The following is an 18887-nucleotide window of genomic DNA, read 5'->3' as shown; positions in this document are numbered from 1 at the left end:
ACTGAAGGTGGAAGGAAGGACGGGGTGGACAGAAACCAGCGTTAGGGAGAGGGATGGTGTGAGTAACGCCTGCAACATGCGCAGTCGCCCTTGGTAGAACATACATAACCTAAAGTCATTGTTTCTGCTCCCTGTCCCAAATGAAGAAGCAGGATCATGGATGAACTGGACCAAAGCCTGTTACTTGGAATACTGGAAGGTCCACATCAGTTGGGGATCAGGCCAGTGAAATACAGGCTGGAACATGGAAGAGAGCTGATACTTGGCCACTTACGATTTATGAAAACATATGCTTCAATGTTTTCATTTCATTTGATTTGACCAAATTCTGTCTTCAATAGCCAACTCAGTTTTATCCTTCTAGCTTAGAAACATTCATGTCACCACCCCTTTCTCAGAAGGCCAGGGTTATAGTGAGGCCAGGAGGTTGTGACAAACAGGTGCTGTCATCTTTGTTGACTGGTTGGTGTGGAGAGGAGAGACAGAAAGGCACCTTATTCAGATTGTACTGCTGGGGATCCCTTGGAAGCTGCATTAGTTCATCCCTTTCCCTCTGACTGAGCCATCCTGGGAATGATTACTTACCCTTTTGTAAAGATGTGTTATCAGCAGCAATGGCAGTAAAGGGTGTTCACAGCTCTCCTTGGTGATACTTTTCAGTGTGAATTCCCTGGGAAGGTACAGCACAGCCTCCTCTAAGACCTGTGGGCATTACTAGATGGAGTGGGTGGTAGCAGAAAAAGAGAGGAGGCCACCATTAATATATACCTTTTCCAAGTCAGTCAGAACTCTCTGTGCCGCTTTCCAGCCCTCATGGAGGGAAGGGTTGGCACAATGGACTCCCGCAGCCCTGTCTGCACTGCTCAGCTGCACACGCTGGGCAGACATGAAACTTCACTTAAGAGCCTTTGTTCACCACAGTTCAACTACTTCAGAGGTTTCGAAGCCATAGTGTGAAGTCCTAGGATTCTTCTGAGTTCTTTGGGTGGCTGCTGGGGAAGAGAAGGGGGTCCTCATGGGTCCAGTCTGGGCTTTCCACACCTCTTACCCTCTGCTCTTTTCAGCCGGAACAGTTCTGTTGTTTGTGTTTTTATATTTGAAGAATGAGTTCAACAACTAAAACAAACAAACAAAAAAATTGAAGACCACAGGGCTAAAGATCTTTAGGCCTTCTTCTAGCTCACTGAAGAATTAGAATTTTTCCTGTGCATATCAAAATATACAATCTGAAGTATATCCAGTACAAGGCAAGGGGAATAATTTTCTTCCTTTTCCAGCATCCGTACTGAGGCCCATAAAATAGAAACATCTGTCTTTCTGGAAATGCAGGGAAGGGAGGAAACTTTCTGCCTTCTTTCCAGCCCCCTCCCAAAGGAAAGGGGGACTTATCTGGTTGCCTCACTGGGGGAAAGTAGCTACTTTGTCTGGCTCAGCGCCTCTGGGTTGCTTTCAGGTGCCCACAGGCAGGGCACGTTCTTTCCTCCTGTGCTTCTGTCTTGGGGAAAAACTGCAACTTGGAGTGGGTGTGGGGGAGCAGGGCGCCTCAGTGTGACCTCAGGTGCCAGCCACATTCTCTGACCCAGCTTTACTAGTACTAAAGCCGATAGACTGATCCCTCTGGGACTCCTGAGGCCTTTTCTCAGTCAGGTCTGAAACTGTAGGAGTGGGGAAACACGGAGGAAATTTCCTGGGAGAAACTCCAACAAACTCAGTCCTTATTCCCTGGTCATTAGTTGTTGATTTCCTGTATGGGGAACCCCCAATCTCCCGATCTCTTGACCCATATAATATACCTTCCATGTCTGGACTAAGTTGTTCTCTTGTATGTCTTCTCTCCTTCTGCCTCTCTTAGTCTGGGCTGTGCCCGCAGCTGGCATGCACGAATTGCTCACTCTCATTCCCACCCTCATTCCTGGCTGTGCTCTTCTGTCCTGCCTCCTTGCTGTTCCTCACGTTGCCTTTGCAGTTCAGTTTAATTCACAGCCCTGTGGATCTGGTTTCACACGGAAACAGGGAGTTCAGTCCCAGTTGACAAAAGCAGTCGGCTGAGCCACAGTGTTTTGTGCTCAGATGTGACCCAAACTTCAATCTCAGGATCCCTTCCTCTGTTCCCTTATGGGCAGAGGTGCCAGCTAGTTACAAGCTATCACGGAACCGTGTAGCCTGGCATGGAGTTTAGAGCCCCAGGAGGAAATCCTGTCATCCGTTTGCCCCTTTGTTTCCCTGTGCAGACCCCAGGTGGCGCCTGCCCGTGCAGCAGCTGGCCCTCCTTAGACAGGTGCATGGTGTCCCCCAGAGTCCCTTTGCGGCTCCATCCTCTTCCCTGCACTAGGTCTGGGGGAAGGCAGACCCTATGCCTTTCCTCACTGCTCTGCTGCTGTGTTTCTATCTCAGCTTTTCTCCAGGGCTTGTGGCATGATAAATTTCAAAATGCTTCTCCAGCCCTTTCCCTATCCATGCCCCTGGCCAGTGTCCCATTCCCATGGGCTCGTGAAATGTGCTCCTGCTAACTGAATCAGTAGAGGCAGGGTTTTTAATTCGTTGGAGAAGATGTGAGTCAGCGCTGCTCTGAGAAGCAGGCACTGCTGTTTTGCACTGTCACCGGCTGCGTCCTGCTCCTCTCCATCTATTGCCAACATTTACCTTCATGTACAGGGACACTGGACTGCCGGTGGTTCCCGCACAGGCTACGGCTCAACTCTGTGCCTTCCCCCTGTGGGCTGCTCTGCCTAAAGCACCCTCCCACCCTCGGGGAGCCACTGATCTAGAGGGCAAGTGAGAAGAACTCTGGGGCCTGGTGCTCTGGGCGTGGCCCTCCTCTCTCCTGGGTAGTGTAGTGTAGGAGGGCCAACTGTGTGCAAGAGGCCAGAGACCCATGTGGATATGAAAGACATGCTGTCAGGGCCGCCCTTCCTGTATATGCCCCAGTTCACACCACGTGAGCAAACACTTCTTCAGTGGACCCCAAAGACGGCTCTCTGTCCCACGATTTTTCCCACCCTCTCCTCCCTGAAACACTGTGATTTATCTTCCATGGAGAGACACTGACTTTCCCTAAGACTCATTTAAAATAGTACCTGATAGAGTACAGGCACACGGTCATAGTAGAGGACAGGCTGGATTCATATTAGAGGAGGCAGATGTTGGGTCTGGAAGCCTGGCAGGAAATATCTAGGTCATTTCAGTCTAGATGTCAGATGAGGTACCTAGCAGGACCCATGCATAGGCCTCAGTCTACCCCTGGGCATGCACCTCAGTGAGAAGGAGCAGGTTGCCCTCACCCAGCCAAACTGGGGGGTCAGGCCAGGGCTCCAGTCAAAGTGGGAACTGCCTCACAAGGTCTAGGCAGCGCTAACTTGGGCCAGCATCCATACTGTCATCTTGAGCTCAGACCCCACATATCAGTTTCAGATATGAACAGCCAATTGCCTCCTGCCTAGGATCCCCTTTGGATCCTAGATGTCCAGGCATTTCAAATACCTTGAATTTGGAAAACAAAACTCTCATTCCCATTTTCAACTCCATTGGCACCAGTGCTCCAACAAGATTTTGTCCTTGTCTAGCCTGGGCCCAACCAATGGCCCTGCCACCTAGCCATTTGCTCAGCGAGAACCCTGGTGTGACCCTTGGTCCCCACCTTTTCCTCATATACAGCATAGCAGCAACTGCCATCATTTCTTTCCCATTGAAAAATTTAAATGCCTCCAGTTCCCTGCCTCTGCACTGATTCCAGGCCCTACTACACTTCAGCCCAGAACTCTTCACAGTTTCCCGACTAGTCTCCCCATTTCCAGTCCTTTCTATTTTCTGCCTGTTTTCCAGAAAGCAACCAATCTTATAAAAAGTATAATTTGAATAATTATTCCTTTACTTAAAACCTATCAATGCCTTCTCAATGCAGTTAAAACAGAATCCAAATTTATTTCTTACTGTGTCCTGTGAGATCGAGCTTTGCAGAGGTCTGGCCTGTGTTTAGCTAACCAGTGCCTTGTTCACCCTCCCCGCACGCCTGCACCACTGTCCTTCCTGTTTCTGTCCAGCTTTGCACCCTGTGATTTCCTTTATGCTGCTTAGCACAGTGTATAATTCTCTGTTTAATGCTTTGGTTCACTCGTCTCCAGGAGGGCAGGTGCTATTTTGTCCAGCATCTAGTACAGGGCCTTGTATTCAAAAAGTATTTGTTACATAACTGAATCATTAACCTAGTGTGGGTCGGGGTGAGAAGATGGTGATGCTGACTCAGCCAATGGGCGCGCCCGCCAGCAGAGTTAGTGCAGCGGGCAAATCCCAGATGGCTCTGCCCTTGAGGACAGTGCTCTGAACACAATGCTCAGGGTTCAGCCGGCTGGGCTGGGCTTGGGGCACCTGAAGGTCACAGGTCTTGACAGGGCAGCGTAGGAACAGATACAGGCTATCAATACTGGGGCCCTCAACATCTTCTGTGGCCTCTTTTACTGGGGCTGGACAATAACTGAAAGTCTATAATATGGAAATCGTGACAAGATAAAGTAGTATATATTAGTAGTATAGTGGGAATTATAGGAATTTCATACACTGCCATTTTGTTGAGAATATAAACAGAAACCTTGCTGAAACAATGTTCTGAGGAAACCCTGTTATGTTTCGAGCTTACAGACTTGGACACTGAAGTACATAGAGGTAGGTCATTTGCTGTATGTAGTTCATGCAGCTGGAAAGTAGCAAGCAGATCCTGACTCGAAACCCAGGTTATTGGTGTGTGATCTTAATTAATATGTTACATGTAAACTATCTCACATCCCATACATTCCTCGAGCTTTATTAAATTCCTTCAAAAAGCACACAGCCATATCCACAACTATCAGAAGGTAGGTATAAAAAATGCACTTTACTTTAATTGTTATAAAACCAAGTCTAAAAAAATCATTCTAAGTGTAAGAAAATATCGAAGGTACAGTAAATTATGAAGATGTAAACAAAAATCACCTGTAATCCTACCTAGTTCTACCAACAAATGTTAACTACTATTAATTTAGTGTCTTTCTTCTAAGATTTTTTTCTATGTATATTTGTGTATAGATTTGAGGTTTTTTATAAAAAAAGTTTTATATTTGATTGTATATATGTATGAAAATTTGCTTCCTTCTTGTCACATATTTAAATTGTTTCTGATTATTTTAAGGTGTGTTCTTATAAGCAGCACATAGCTGTTACAAATTGTGCCCCTCAAAAGATATCTTGAAGCCCTAACCCCCCTGTGAATGTGACCTCATTTGGAAATAGGGTCTTTGCAGATATAATTGAGTTCAGATGAAGTCATGCTAGATAAGGGTTGTCCCTAAATCCAACGACTGGTGTCCTTGTAAGGGGAGAGAGAGAGTTAGAAACTGAGTCACACACACGCAGGAAAGTGGCCATATGAAGGTGGAAGCAGGAATTGGCGTGATGATGCAGCTGTAAGACAAGGAATGCCAAGGATTGCAGGCCATTACAAGGAGCTGGGAAGAGGCAGGGAAGGATTCTTCCAGAGAGGCTGCAGAGGGAACATAGTCCTGCTGACTAGTAGATGCTGACACCTTGTTAGCCTCTAGAATGGGGAGAGAATAATTTTCTATTGTTTTAAGCCAGCCAGTTTGTGGCAATGTGTTGCCGCAACCCTAGGAAACTAATAGAATAGTAATATTCTATTATTTGACCAAATCTGAAAAACAATTTTCCTTAAAAAGTGGGAGGGCTTAATCTATTTTCATTTGTTCCTATCCTTAATAGAACTAGTCTAACATCTTTGACTTACTTGATGTTTTTTATATGCTTCCTTGTGTTACTTTTTTTTTTGGCCTTTTTATTTGCTTATATATTCTTCTGAGTTTTGAAATGGCTATATTTTATTACCTTTACATTTTTTAAAACCATTCTTTGATCTATATTTTTCTAATTGTCAGAATTAAGATCTAAATAGTAGTGTTTGAGGTGCCTGTGCTTGAGATTAGGAGTTGAGCAAATCTACTTTTCCCCTCTTTTCTACTTTCAGCTCTTAAACTGTAATGATATACCTCACATTTACTGAGTAGATGCCATGCTACTATGCTAATGCTAATGTTTACATATAATAGCATGTCCCTGCTTTACAGATGAGCAGACAGAAGCATTGAAAGATGGTTGAATTTACCCAAGGTTACTAAATAACATTGGTGGAACGATCACTCAATCAAGGATCTTCTACTGCTGGAGCTCTAGTCTCTGCCACTGTACTGTCAGGCCTTCTGAGTAATTCTGGGCCTTTAGACCTACTTAATATTAGATTATGATGTTCAACATTAATCGTATCTTCTATTTTAAGTTTTTTTGGATACTTTTAGTATTAAAGATAAATTGATTGATTAGCTGATTTTCAAGTATGTGTAGTTCATGGTTAGAGACTTGATGGGATTTAGCACATGCATCCAGTGCTTGCTCAGATCAAAAGTGACTCCCATCTCAAGACCAAGACTAATTTTCAGTTTTGAAAATTAGACCATGTGGTTGAGATTTCAGAACAACAAGTGATCCAGAAACCAGTCAAAGAATGACCTTCTATCCTTTTGTTCTGTACTCAATATGAACATGTTGGTTTTCTGTTGCTGCATAACAAATTATCCCAACACTTAGTGGCTTAAAACAACAAACATTACTTACCTCAAAGTTTTAGTGTCAGGCATCTGGCATGGTTTAACTGGGTGCCTCTGGCTCAAGGTCTTTCACAAGACCTCTGTCAGCATGCTTGCCAGGGCTGCGTTCCCATCTGAAGGCTCAAATAGGAAGGTGGATTTGCTGGCAGCATTCATTTCCTTAAAAGTTGTTGGACTGAGAACCCCCATTCCTCACAGGCTCTTGTCTGGGGGCCCCTTTCAGTTCCTTGCCATGTGGGCCTCTCAGCTGGACAGTTACAGCGTGGCAGCGGGAGTCCTCAGGGCAAAGGGAGGATGAGAAGGTCGGAGACAGAAGTCACAGTCTTTGTATAACCTGCTCTTGGAAGTAACACTGTTACCTCTGTCTCATTCTGTTTGCTAGATGGGGGTAATTAAATTCCATCCACTCTCAAGGGGAGGGGATTCCACAAGAGCTTGGCTGCAAGGAGGCCTGCCACATCATGTTTTAGCTCTCTGCTCACATGATAACATTTTTAAAGTCATCCTTTTGAGCAGAATTGAATCACCTGGGCTCTTTTAGAGGAGGCTGACATTGAGGGTTTGGACTGCTGCTGGGCATATGCTTCTGGAGGAGATTTTCTCCGTCCTCTTAGAATCTGTTTTAGGCAGAAATGATTAGCAGTGATTTCATGGACATGTTTTAACCAAATGTAAGGAAAAAAGTAGGTGTTCTTCCATTGTCATTTTGTATATAATGTTGGATATTGCTCAGTGTGATCAAAATTTGTTGCTCAGTATTCCTGAACTGGAAAGTTTTTTATTTTTTTACTTCATTTTGTACTTTAAAAATGTTATCAGGATCTGCCTAAGGCCTGCATTTTTCATTGGTTTTCCTGTGAACTATAAGCCATCAACCATTGCAATCTGCTTACAGGCCTTTTTTCATCTCAAGGAAACTTCCTTTTATATCTCTGATTTGTGCTAGTTTTCCTTCATTTCACTCTTTAATTCAGAAACACCTTTTGGCCCCAACGTGGCTTTATGTTTTGGTCATCTGTAACTCTCATTGCCATCATGCTCAGGTTTTTTCTTTGTTCTAAGAAAACACCTACCACCCTGTGATTGATTCGAGTTTTTGTATCATTGATTCTGCTTTACCTTCAAAGCCAATTTTAAAGATTTTTAGTTCTCATAATTTGATTTTAGTGTCCTTGTTATTCATTTTTTAATTTTATCATCACCCTTTTCATTTCATCCTTTTATTTTCTCATGTCAGCTCCCATATTTACCATCTCCTGGTTTTCAGTCTCTGGCTGCAAATAGAATATTGGAGAGATATTAGGGAGATAGATGTATCTCGGGCCAGCTCTATATATCTTCTAGTTATTGGCCATTTTCCTAGACCCCAACATTGTCTGTTGATACTGGTTTTAGATGTGTTTTACTTTTTCTGTGTCTTCATGAATATTTTAAGAAGAAGTTGGGAGAACTGCACTAGTGGCTGCTACCAAAAATTATTTTGAAAGAAAAATCTGTATTGATATAATACTTGATCTCTCCAATCTGCCTGAAGATCTTTGTAAAAGGTACAGATTATGTACCCCCGTCTCACAGCCCCCCCTGAATATCTTTCCTATCCAAACTCCTTATCACGGAATATTTGGTCTTCAAAGTCTTGTGCCTGCCTAAATCTCCAACCTAATCCCTCACATTGTATACCAACCTCTGTGCTCTGACCACTGGTATTGCCTCTGCTAATTATATCCTGTCCTCCTAGTCTGTCTTGAAAACGACTTGTTTAAGACTTCAACTTCATCTCCATGAGGAAGAGACTCAGTAATTTCATTTTTGTCCTTTTATCAGGCCCCATGCACAAGCTGGTCTCAGTACCTCCATCTCATCACTTTTACTTGCCTGTAGCTTGGCTGAGGAGATTTGTAATTTACCTCTCTGTCCCCAGAACCTGATACTGTGCCTGGTACATACCAAATGCATTAAAAATGGTTGCTGATTCAAAGAAAACTTGAATGTATAAGTACATTTCTTTTTGCTCCTAGTAAAACAAAAAGTGGTAAATATGGGGGCTTGTTCCTGTCTTTAGTTCCCCTTACCTCTTGAGGATTTACAATCCTGTTCTTGAGGTTTCATTATTGTTGTTGACTAAAATTAAAACTTGTTATGCTCTAAAAAAACACATAAGCTTCACCGTGACTTTATTGTCCATTATCTCCACTCTGTGACAGTTGGGTCCATCAACCCTCCTCTTGAAAGCAAGGTTTAGGATGGTAGCTGACTCTTGAATGGACAGTCCCTGAGTATATTTAAAAAGCTACAGTCAATCACCCCATCTCCTTTTCCCTCCATTTCAGTTCGCACTTCACTCCCTTTCGGGACTGTTGATGCTTTAAACAATCAGAATAATCTGGGAATCATCTGGTCAGCTGCATGGAGTCCTAATATATGTCCAGACAGGCTATGAATCCATGCGGATGCCATTTACCCCTTTGAGGTCTCACCTTTAACCTCTGAAAAGCAGGTTGACCTGGTTCACTGGGTTGTTTCACATGAAATCCATTTATTAACTAGCAGAAAAGTAGTGCTGTTTTTCCCTTCCTGAATGCTAAAATTAATTTCTGTGGAAATGATTTAGCTGTCGCTAACAGTATTACAACAGCATTACGGGCTCCTGTGTCACTGTAGCAAGTACACATCAGCTGTTAAGAAACAAAGATCTCACTTTTCTACTGGAGACATATGGTTAAAGCCATAACAACAACAATCACAAAAAGTACCAAAAGGATATTTTGCACACGCACAAGAAATTCAAGAGAGTAAGTTTTAAGTGATGCACCACCAAGTTTTCTTGGAGTATCAATATCTCATAGACACTGAATACCGCTGATCTGATTTTTGAAAATCTGATGTTAAATTAAGATACCAGTTACTTTAGCAACAGGGAGATGGATAGAGTACGTTTGGGAGTGCGAAGCAGTCTTTTGCTGTTGTCACTTATGAGAATGAAAACTCTTCTAAGAGTTCGGGCAAAAAAAAAAAAAATCATTTCTAATTGCAGTGCAACCCACAAGCTTCACATCCTATAACGAGAAAGCTCCTTGTTAGCTGCCAAAATCTGCCACCCAATCTGTCTGGTAGTTGATTTCGTTATTACATTTTGATATGCCCTTGACAGGCTTTAGCACACAAAACTCCACACCTCCTCCGGAGCCCCTCCAGTACCAGAAAGATCATGGAGGGATGAAAAGGCCTGCGCTGAGCTTTTTATTGTTCACATAGCTGGAATGTTTATAAACAGAAGAGAGTGTAAGGAGAGCGAATGCCCAACCACATCAAGCGGCCCCCTTGTCTTGCATGTCATTTAACGATCGACTTTATCTCATCCTGGGCTTTGTGTTTCACGCACACCAAGACCCAAACTAAGTGCCTGAAAACTGTCCTGAGGGCTTAAAAATGTGGACAGACAACTCCTTTTTCTTTTGGTAATTCTGATGCATTGTTCCACCACTTTGGGTGTGTAGCATCTGGTGTTTTTGAATCATCTTTACATGTCACCCTGATCTCCATGGTCCCGGCAAAAGCCCTAGGCCTCCCTCAGGCCCCTATTGGTCCTTGAAGATGGACTCCTGTTCCCCCTCTCAAGCGGGGAAGAGAGAAGGGATTCAGTATTGCTATTAATTTCATGAAATGTATTACAAACCTCAGAAAAACTTAATAAGGGAAAGGCAATAAAAGCAACCAATGCCCCGGTGCTTTGCAAATATAATTATCTCTTCCCTCCCTCTCCTTCCCCTTTCACTGGTGTTCATGTGACCGAAATGTTGGCTGAGCTTCCTTTGGAAGGTCATGATCTGCTCCTGGGGAGTGAAATGTGGCTTTGAGTTCTCTCCTCACTTTGGGAAAAATACTAGTTTGCAAACTTGTCCATTGGTAACCCTGAATGCTGGAAAGTGTTTGCTATCAAGAGAGAGACACACTTGGGCCCAGGATGTGCTCCACCCCCAGGGCCTGGGATTGCCCTGATTTTCATGAATCAAGACAATTATCATGTGCTACTATTGATTTTTTTATGGTAGGGCTGGTGGGTGTGGGGGGATAGTGGTGAAATCGTAAAGGTACAATTTGCTACGATCATAAAAATACATGTCAGGAAATACAGTTCGTGAAATCCCCTAACCACAGTGATAAACTTTTCTGAGCTAGCCAAAAGAGAGCACTTTCAAATCCATGTATATGTTTGATTTTTTGTATTCTCTTGTGCTGAGCAACTAGTTTAGGTTGTAAGGTACATACATTTCCTATCTCATTATAATTGCCAAAAATATATTACTTGTAGAAAAATAAGTTAACAAAGAACGGAGGGAAGAGAGAAAGGGAGAGCCACGAGTTAATATTTGTGGAATGCTTTCTGCAGCCACACAGTCTCTTGTTAGGTGGTTTACATAAGCTATATAATTTAATAGAATAATCAGAACACAGATCTCTTCAAGATAAGAATTATTCCCATTTCCCAGATAAGGCACAGATAAAGAAAGATTAAGTAACATTCCCTAAGTCACACAGCTGGTAAATGAAAATCTACATCAGTCTGATGCCAAAACCATGTTTCTTTCCCCAGCATCTTTTCTTTTTTAAAGAGACGGGCTGTCTGAACACCTAGCCATGACCCCAACACACAGAAACTCCCAGGCAAAATGTGTACCTCAAAGGGACAGTTGAAGATTTGCCTTCGTGGATCAGTAACTGAGAGAAACTACTTATGAATATAGAACTAATGGTTCCGGCTGGACGAGGAAGCAAATGCATCCACTAGCTAGAGATGGCCCGTTTGAGTTTGAGATTAGCTGGAATTCCTAGGTTCCTTTTCTTGTTTCAAAAATGTAATTAAACCAACTGTCCTAAGAAAACTCTTCCTTCTGTTCCCGTATAACCAATTCCAGATGTGAAACTGCTTCTCCAAATAATTGGTTAGTGCTTTACTTTGACTGGTGTGACCTTTCTTAAAACCTCCTCCTCTCTCAAACTCATTCAGATGCTCATTTCCAGACTGAAGCCAAACTGGGACCCTAAGGTGAGGAACGGCCGCAAAGTGAAAATTCCAATTTAACTGACACACTGCTCTCGAGACACTAGAGCTTGGAGGGAAGGAAGGAGTAGTGATGTCTCAAGGACCACAGATCCACCCCTGCTCTGCTGTGCTCCTCTGGCTCGGCCCCTCTTCCAGGTGACCCTCACCCGGGGCCCTCTTGGCTCACAGTCATTTTGCTGCAGTTAACATTCAGCTCACACATCATTAGGTGAAGCCCCGGTTACAGAGACACACTGCTCTTGTCATAGCAGAAGTATGCTGCGTGCACCTGCAGACTGAAGTTTTTGTTGAGGGAATAGACTAAAATGAATGAAAAGATTGAAACCATTTACTTTTTTTGTGACTCCACCTGCTGTGGTATATTTTTGTTGGACGGAATAACTAGAGGTGTGTTTATAGCTTTAGGGAAAAGATACATTAGGGGTTACATGGTTTTAAGGCTATTTTTTTCTTTAAAGCTATAAATCAAATTTCCATGAAAGCAGTTACAAATATATATAACTTATAGATTTTGTGTATGTATATAGGTATGTATAATACTTTGTTTTGCCTTCGGTGAGTCAGGAAGAAGTAATTCCCTTTCTTTTTGTCAGTCCAGGACTAATCTGCTCATGGAGCGGTGTGTCAGCACCACACCTGTGCTGTATTTGACTTTGACTGCAAGGTCAGAATAAAAACTAGCTCACCATCCTTATAAACTTAGTTATCAGGTTCTGCTGTGTCTTCCTTAAGAGAGCGTATTCTGTTATCAAGCATTCAGTTAGACCCTGCTACCTTTAGTTAGTAATCTCATGAAGTAGATTTCATAACCCCTATTTTCAACATGAAGAGCCTAAGGTCAAAGAGGATAAGTGACTTGGGACATTTTTATAGCTCCTAAGTGATAGAGTTGGGACTGGACACTCACTCGGTCTAGAGACTCCAAATCCAATATGTGTGGCACAATAGCACCTCTATTAACAACTCTAAAACCCCAAATAATAAACACCTCGTCTCTCTGGTAATACGTGTCAAGTCTTCAGTTGACCAATCCATTTCTATTTATGATTCTCGGTGTTCCTACTATATGGCATGTCTTTTATTAACCTCTGAATATATACAAGTCAGAATGACTGTATTAAGTATAATCTCTATATTGAGGACTCTCACCTGACTGAGATAGAAACAAGAAGTGGTCTTGACTTTTACCAATTATGGTTTTCAATTCTGTTGTGTGGAACCCCTCCTCCATTTTCCCATCTTTTAATATTGCATTAAAACTATGACTCCATAAATTTCCAATTATTTTAATATTAGAACAAATATTAGTCTAATCCTTTACTCAATTTAAAGCCCTCTCTTTCAGACCTCTCCCTTCAAGTGGAGGGGTGTATAGCCTGGCTCTGATTTACCATCCTTCCATTCTCTTCAAGACTTAAATCCTTATCTGTTGGGGTCAGAAGGCCAAATAGCAAAGTCAGATTTCTTCCTTGGAGGTATAATTGGCAAGTAAAATTGTAATATGTTAAAGAGTACAATGTGATGATTTGCTATAGGGGTATGTTGTGAAAGGATCCCCACCATGAGTTAATCAGCATGTCCATCACCCCACATATTTTCCTTTTTCTCACTTGACTTTGGGTGAGGGGTGCCACCACTCTGTCCCTCTGCTTAGATACAGCATATACTGTATGCTTATGCAGCCAGCAACTGGTCTTTGGCTTCTTGTCTGTCTTCTCCTTATACAGGCTATGGGGAGGGGGTGTGGGGTCATGACTGGTGGGTTGTAGGGCCTCTACATCCTAGTACTTTTTGGAGAAGGTCTCCGGCTTCACTCATGAGACACATGATGGATGTGTATTGGTTTAAGTATTAGTACTTGTGGTAATAAACAAACCCTGAAATTTTAGTGGTTTATTCCACATAAGCTTGTATTTTTCTCACATAAAGTTTCCTACCAGGAGAGTTGCTTTGTGTAGTCATTCAGGCTGAGAGAGGCTTTGCCATATTCAGTATGAGGCCTGCAGTGTTGCACTGCCCCTCACATTGAGCAAGTTAGAGGGATACGGCAGAAAGCATGGGAAGTATTTGTGGGCCAGGCCTGAAGTGGCCTGTTCACTCCTATCCACAATTCATTGGCCAGAATTTAATCACACCCAATCCATGCCTCCACCTAATTTCAGAGGGTGAAGGCAGGGGAGCTGCCTGTGAAATGTAGTCCCTGCTTGGGAAGCTGCTTCTCATTGTGCCCTACACAAGGAGACTATGAAGCTTTGGTAGACAGCTAGTCATCACTGCCATAGGGTGGCATTCACAAATGTAATGCAGCACCCGTGTGAAGGTGACACACCCGAGGCGAGGATGGCCAGACGCCCTTGGAGTGAGCCCCTCCCTGCAGAGTGGGCCATGTTCTCTGGGCTCTCATGCCTAGCAGCCACAAGGCCTCCCTGAGCTTGCCAGTCACTGCACAAAGACAAGACCTTTCCATCAGTGCCCCCGTCCTGTCTCCTGCAGAGCTCCCACATTCCTCTTCTTCTGGTTGGTAACCATTCATAGCCCTCTTGCTACCTTCTGTGCCCTCACTGTCTGAACCTCCCCATCCTAATCTCTCTCTGTCAACTTCTCAGCTGCCTTAACCTTCTTTTAGAAAGTTCCCTCCACTTGCTCTAACTGTAACCCAACCTGGCTTTCTCCTGAGAACACTGGCCCTCCTCCAGTCTACTCAAATGATAGCTGTTTTCTTCCTACTCCACTTATCTCAGGTCTAGAAGGCTGGTAGGTATCACTTTCTCTATTTTCTGCTTCTAAATTGTCTTTTTTTCTCTTATATGTGACATGCCTGTCATCAGATGTTATTATCCTTAACCCTTCCTCTTGGCTTCTGTTGGTCTCTTGACCTCCCTTATCTGCTGACAATGTTAGCATGTGGGTCATTGTCTCACTCTTGACCACTTTTCCTTTCATTCTTCACCATTTTTGCATCTAAGCAGATAATTCATATAACACCCAGGTTCCTTGGTTCTCTGATCCCTGGCTTCAATGATCTTCTCTATCGCCACCATGTAGCCACTCACTCAGGCGGTCATACCTTTGGTGTAGTCACTGGTAGTTTGCCACCCTTGAAACCTTGGTTCAACGAGAACGGCCCAGAATGACCACCACCTCCTGTATTTCCAGGTCACTTACTCTGGTTCTACTTTTCCAAGAACTCTCCCACTCATCTTTCACTCTCTCTTTTCAACTATTCATCATTCTCCTGAGGCCCCCCCACCCCTGCCTGCTGGCCTGGATTTCACTGTGACCTTTCTTGTAATCTCATGTTCTTTGCTCCTCTGTCCTTTATTGTACTCAACTGACAAAAAAACCCCAAGTCTGATGAAATCCAACTATCTCCATATGTCACACCTGGGTCTGTGTAGCTGAGCACAGCTAGTGAAAAAACTTACAACTTTACTGACTAGACTCACTTCAAATTTATGACCACAAATCTCAAATGGGCAGTAGTCTTGGTTTCCATATATAGAAAAGAGGAAGATTTTAGTACTTTAAGTGACATTAATAAAGATTTCCACATAATGTCCAAATAATAGCAAAACATTGTGCTAGTGTACCTCCACACTGCAGTAAAGAATCCTGTCTTCATTCATGAAGAGAAATAAAAAACCGTCCATATTACTTTTTTCTTTAATTTTTAATTAAGGGTAATTTTTTTTTCTTTCCCTGCTTAATATAATCATAATATATTTAAAAATTTGGAAAATTTATGAAAAAAAGAAAGTTATGTACAAGTATTACTCACTTTGAAAGCCATCAAGAGAAAATTATTTATGACTTTTTAGTGTAATATATATATGTGTGTTTGGTGGCTTAAAAATTCCACCCTACCCACAAGTCTCTCTTGGAGGTCCTTGGGGGCAGTGTGGTCTCATACATGTGTTCATAAATTAATCTACACCATAGCCATGACCAGGAACCCATTTCTAGCACTCTGCCCACCAACTGATTATCCCTCAGGTAGTTTCAAGGCCATTTATCATGGAATAAGAGGGCTTCAATTCCACCCAGTCTTGTGCATAGGAAACATATCAAGTAAGACCTTGCTACTCAAAGTGTGATCCATGGACCAGCAGTATCAGCATGACATGGAGGTTTGTTAGAAATGCAGATTATTAGTCTCCATCTGTTTTGGGTTGAATTGTGTCCTATCAAAATTCATATTTGAAGTCTTAACACCCAGTGCCTCAGAATATTAGTTTATTTGAAAGAAAGGTTTTCAGAGAAGTAATCAGGTTAAAATGAGGTCATTAGGGTAGGCCCTAATCTAATATGACTGGTGTCCTTATAAAAAGGGGAAATTTGGACACAAAAAGACATGCATAGAATGAAAATGCCATCTATAAACCTGAAACAGATTCTTCTCTCACAGCCCTCAGATGGAACCAGCTCTGCCAACACCTTGATTTTAAACTTTTAGACTCCAGAATTTCAAATAAACCTCTTATGTTTAAACCACCCAACTTGTTGTTACAGTAGCCCTAGCAAACTAATATGCACTATAGAGCTGTGTATCAGAATCTGCATTTTAGCACAATCATCAAATGATTTTTGTGCACATTGAAGTTTGGAAACATGGAGCTAGACTGCTTTAGGGGTGAGTAAAGAAAAAACTAATGTAAATAGTCACGAACAATAAGGATTGGTTGAGGTAATCAGAACCCTGGAGTCACATTAGAATCACCTGGGAAGCTTTTAAAAAATATAAATGCTGGGGGCCCAACTGAAAACACTCAAATAAGACTCTCTGGGATGGGTCTCCAGTATTAGTATCTTCCCAGGTGAATCTAAAGGCAGGGATGAGAACTACTGATTTATTGACGTAAGTAACTGAAAAGCCCTGCAGAGTGTGGATTCTGTGTGTGGTGAATCAGGTCTTTGACTTTGGTTCTCTGTTCTCCATATGTTTGTTTTGACCTCTGATGACTTCCTTTAAGGTCACAGAGATTCTGACTGTAGCATTCGTGGCTGCATGCTTCCTTGGTTACCTCTAGAAAGAGGGAGGGTGCTTTGCTTCAGTGTGATTGGGCCTGTTTATGACATTGCTTGTCCCTGAACTATAGCTAAAATCACTAGGTGCTTAAAGGTTTGGGCCTGGTTTAGGTGCCCATTCCCAAATTAATAACGATGAAAAGGGCAGACGGGCAACTCTGAATGGCTTAGACAAAAGGAGACTAACCTCTGAAGCAAAAGCCTTCCAAGCCACTAGGCTTTTACAAAGTGGGGGAGGGTTATATGAAATCTCTTGGTTTTAATTCAATCCATTTTAATGTTCCATGTTTCAATAAATATATATATACAGCAAATAGGGAGGAAGAAAGGAAAGAAGGAAGGAAGGAGGCTCTGCTGAAGCAGAATTAAATAAAGCCAGCTAAAACAGAAGGTTTAAATAAGATCCAGAGTCTCATAACATAATACTCAAATTCTGTGGGTTTCAGTCATTCATCATATCAAGAACTAGGAATATCACAAATTTAATGAAAAACGACAATCAGATGCCAAAATGGAGATGACAGAAATGCTAGAATTATCTGACAGATATTTTAAAGCAGCCATAATTAAAATGCTCCAGCTAGCAATTATGAATATGCTTGAAACAAATGAAAAAAATAGGAAGTTTAAGCAAAGAAATAGAAGATATAAAAAAGAACCAAGTGGACATTTTGGAACTGAAAAATACAATTATAAAAACAATCAAACAAACAAGGAAACAAACCCATACTCAGTGGATAGATCCAACAGAGTGGATGGGACAGAGGAAGAATCCATAACTTTTAAGACAGAACAACAGAAATTACCTCCTATAAACAACAAAGACAAAGTTGACTGGGAAAAAATGAACAGCGCCTCAGGCACCTATGAGACCGAACACTCCTGTTATTGTCATCCTGGAAGGACAGAATGAAAAGGGTGTGGCTGAAAAAGTCTTGGAAGAAATAATGATTAAAAACTCTCCAAATTTGGCAAGAGACATAAATGTAGATATTCAAGAAGCTGAGAAAATCTTGAAGAAAAACCCCAAGAAATCCATGCCAAAACACATCATAATTCTGAAAACTTAAGACAGAAAAAAAAACTTGAAAGCAACCAGAGAGAAATGACACCTTCCCTACAGAGGGAAACAATTCAAATACCAGCAGGGTTCTCACAGATATTGTGGAAGCCAAGAAAGAAGTGGCACAATATTACTCAAGTGCTGAAAGAAATGAATTGTCAGCCCAGAACCTTAGAAACAGCAAAAATTCCATTCAGGAATGAAGGGAAAATGAAGACATTCTCAGATGAAAGAAAACTAAGAGAATTTGTTGCTAGCAGGTCTACCCTAGAAAAATGGCTGGAAGAAACTCTACATAGAAAGAAAAGGATAAAAGAAGGAATCTTGGAACATAAGGATGGAAGAAAGAACATGGTAAGTAAAACTATGGGTGAATACGATAGACTTTTCTTCTCCTCTTGAATTTTCTAAATTATGTTTGAAGGTTGAAACAAAATTTCAGACATTGTCTGATGTAGTTCTAATGTACTTAGAGACACTATTAAGGGCAATCATAGACAAAGGAGGATAAAGAGATGTAAAGAGGGGTAAGGTCTCTGTACTTCATTTAAACTGGTAAAATGACATCAGTAGGCAATTGTGAAAAATGTGTGTATAATATAATATCTAGAGCAACCACTTAAAAGGCTACACAAAGAGATACAGTTAAAAAACACTATACCTAAACCACAACAGAATTTTTAAAAGTCTTCAAGTAACCACAGAAGGCAGTGGGGGATAAAAGAGAGAAATAGAAGACACAAAGTGGCAGACTTAAGCCCTAAAATATAAAAAGCTACGTTACAGATAAATAGTTTAAGTACATTAATTAAGAGATAAAGATTAACAGAGTAGATTAAAAAACATGACCTATTTATATGCTATCTACAAGAAACTCATTTCAAATATAATGAAATTGGTAGGCTGAAAAAAAAGGATGGAAAAATAAAGATCTGGAAAAAATTAATCAACAGAAAGCAGATTGACTATATTAATATTGGATGAAGTAGACTTCAGAGCAGAGCTAATTACCAGGACACAGGTGTATTTGATATGATGACAGAAGGGCAAATACCAAGGAAAGATAGGAAATTCTAAATGTGTCTGC

The 18887-nt window shown here is 41.8% G+C and overlaps 1 protein-coding gene across 5 annotated transcripts in view; it reads left to right on the top strand.

The window, feature by feature from the left end:
• Window positions 1–18887, top strand: part of SUGCT (succinyl-CoA:glutarate-CoA transferase) — a 698665-nt gene that overhangs the window by 489768 nt on the left and 190010 nt on the right. The window lies entirely within an intron of this gene.

The sequence above is a fragment of the Manis pentadactyla genome, chromosome 7 (genome assembly GCF_030020395.1).
Source record: "Manis pentadactyla isolate mManPen7 chromosome 7, mManPen7.hap1, whole genome shotgun sequence".
NCBI classification, from domain to species: Eukaryota; Metazoa; Chordata; class Mammalia; order Pholidota; family Manidae; genus Manis; species Manis pentadactyla.
This window is presented reverse-complemented; position numbering and strand designations above follow the sequence as displayed.